The sequence below is a fragment of the Condylura cristata genome, unplaced genomic scaffold, assembly GCF_000260355.1.
Source record: "Condylura cristata isolate star-nosed mole 26May11 unplaced genomic scaffold, ConCri1.0 scaffold00025, whole genome shotgun sequence".
Lineage (NCBI taxonomy): Eukaryota > Metazoa > Chordata > Mammalia > Eulipotyphla > Talpidae > Condylura > Condylura cristata.
The window spans coordinates 23197318-23200510 of NW_004567126.1; positions in this window are offsets into that span (position 1 = coordinate 23197318).

Sequence of the window (3193 nt, forward strand, 5' to 3'; positions counted from 1 at the left end):
GGGCGGGGGCGCGGACGGGGCGCTGCTCCGGAGGTGAGGACGGCGCTCGGGGGGGAGGCTGAAGTCTGCAGGGCAGAGCTCGGGTCGCAGGGACAGACCACTGTCCTGTGGCCCGTGGGCGAGCTGAACTTCCAGGGGGACTGGGTATTTTCGAAAAACTAAATATACAGGCAGAACGTGGGGGTGGACTGCATCAGGCATCTCTGAGAAGAAAGCTGCTGGGCCCAACCGGGGACGGGAAACTTCGGAAAAGGGGCACCTTTGGTGGCTCTTTTTCTTTGTTTTTATGTGTAGATTTCGTTTAATGGCAGGGTTGTTTCAGACAGTCTGAAGTTACGAACTTCAAGCCAAGATTTATCCACACCTTGTGAAAGACAAGGATTCCCAGTAGTCCCTCCCGATCTCCCCTTCTCCCCTCCACCACCCGCTTTTTTTTTTTTTTTTAATTAAACAGCGCCCTCCTCAAACCCCAATTACCACTTTCATCGCTGTAGATTTTGAAGGAGGGAGGGCAGAGGGATGATTGAAGGTATGCTGATATGGTTTCCTGTTCGCACTAAGGAGATTGAAATCAATACGGAGATTTCTGGGCTGGGATGGTCAGAATAAATGAGTATTAGTTGAGGAGAAAAGCAAGAGGCTCACGTCTGTGTGAAGAAACTTGGGAATTGGGCAATTCGAGAATGTCTTCTAATATTACCTTGGAATGTTAAAACTTAGCTTTACCTCCTGATTCAAGTACTGCACTTTTTCAAGACAGAATAGGAAATCTGTGCCAACTATTCAAATACAGGTTTCACGATCATTTCCAAATGAATCATAAAATATTCACAATACAAAACATCTCCATGTGAGAAAGCTTTTATACCTTTTTATTCTTTTCTTGCATCCAGGAAATCAGTTGTACTGAAGGTGAATCTCTTCCTTTTTAAACTCCTGCAGTAAAACGTATCTGAACTCCAAAATGAAAGTAGGTGGCTGGAATTTCCTATGATGGTTTCCAATGGAAATCTTGTTAGGTGTTGACAAAATGCCTAGTGGAATCTGTGCCAAGATTTTCTGTTTGGTCTCAGAGATCAGTTCTGTTTGTTTTTAGGACAGTGACTTAACAGGTGGGAAAATCTTCAGTGTTGATTTAGAGAAGAGTATTTTAAAGGAGAGCAAATCATATTTAAATTTGTTGGGGCTGTCAGTTGACATCATGTGCCTCTTAATCAATGGCATCTTCATTTACCTCTACCACAGTTTGAGTGAACAGTGACCACTGTCTCAGCACTGTGCATTTGAGAGTATGTGAGAAGTCTGATGAGCTCTTGTATATGTCATAGCTATTTCTGGAAAGCTTGGAACTCAGTGGCTGGCTAGAGTACCCTAATTCCTGACCACCTGCAGAGTGATGACATTTACTGTTCTTCCCAGTGATTTGACCCATACAGACAGATGATAAGCTTGGAATGCTTGATAATGTTTGCCCTTTCTGTTTTTGCTAATATAAAATGTTTGAAGTTAGCTGGATTGGTTGAAGGAGTCTCACAGGGAGGAAAGTACCTTTCACAGCTCAGAGGAAGGAATTTAATAACTTCTTCCTCATCTTGATAAGTTTCATGTTAGAAATTTAATGGACTTTAATGTGAATTCTCTGAAGCATTCTACATTTCCTTTAAAAAACCTTTAATTGTAATAAACTTACTCTTTAAATATAAAAAATATATATTTAATTGTTCTGGTTGAGCTCTCCTCTCCTGACTCAGAAGCTATTTAAAACATAGAATTGTTCCCTTCCCTTATTGGTCACATGGACAGACAGAACCCTTTATAGCCTCCCAAGAATTTTAGTGTAGTACTTTTGAAATATGTTCTCAGTGTGTACTTGAATCTAAAAGAAGACATTGATATCACTAAATCCCCTAGACTGCAGACTGATCATAGGGTATCTGAAGAGATTACGATAGACAGTTTCTTGAGTTTTAATCAATTCTTGACTTAGATAAGACTTAGCTAATACCAGTAGCAGTGTTTTTGTGGGATAAACAAAGGGAGGTCAGGTTGGCTCTTATAAACCTGTCATCCTTGGCAGCTGTACTAAGGGTTATCACACATTTTTATGCCAACTGAAGCCCTGTGACAACCTGTCAGTTTCAGTGAAAATTTTAAATCCTTTTTGCTTTCTCTTGATTTACTTGCTCTTCGTTCCCTTTTACCTGTTATTAATTGTGGTTTTTGCTTGGTTGGCTACCACAGCTCTCATACCTCCTCAGTTACAGTTACTATTCACACAAAGAGTACATTTATAAGACACTGACAATGTCTCACTAGGCAAGATCATGCCATGTGTTTTATTTCATCAAAGACATTTAAAGCAATAGCAAGTGAAGTAGATATTTTCCAGAGAAAATAGTGACTCTAGTAGTGGTGTATCTTGCATTCGTTGAGCATGTATTGTATATGAGACCCTGTATTCAAAACTTATCATGTACAATCTCAGAACTTAATGACAACTCTGTGGTGTTTTCATATATGAGAACGCTTGTACTTGTTAAATAATTTGCCCAAGGTCATCCAGCTAAAAAATGGTGTACCAGGGTTGAGCTCAGGCAATTCTGACTCCAAAAGCCCTAGATAGCCCTCGTCCTAATCAATGAACCCATTGTCTTGGGTCAGAACCTTTCTGTTACTCTCTAAAACGCTCCTCCTGATGTTATACACTTACAGTTTGCCCTGCCCTCTTGCTAAATAGATAACCTTTTCTCCTCGACTGAGCTTGCTGATGCCTAAAAAAGACCCGTCTCGTGTTCCGTTCCCCCACCTCTTCAGTATTTCTTTTCTCTCTCAGTGACAGAGGTACCCTTCCCCTCCCCTTTCATTCTTAGGGATGAATGTAGATCAGTGGTGTCTGGTGACCTTTTTGATTGTAACTACTTCAGGAGGATGCTGTTGGCATCTGGTGGGAAGAAGGCAGAAATGCTGTTGAACATCATATGGATGCTGGGGCCTCCTGGGCTAGGTCTCAGTGCTATCACTACTATAGCTTGAGGTCGGGCTCTGCCTAGAGAGGACCTGACCCACCTATGGCGCAGCCCGTCTTTCCGGCTGCTCCCCTTAGCAGTGGACTTCAGTAAACTCCACCTGGCCTGCTCCCTATTCTGTCTCTGGTGATTCTTCTCATTACGCCCCCTCCCCCTGAACCCCCTGC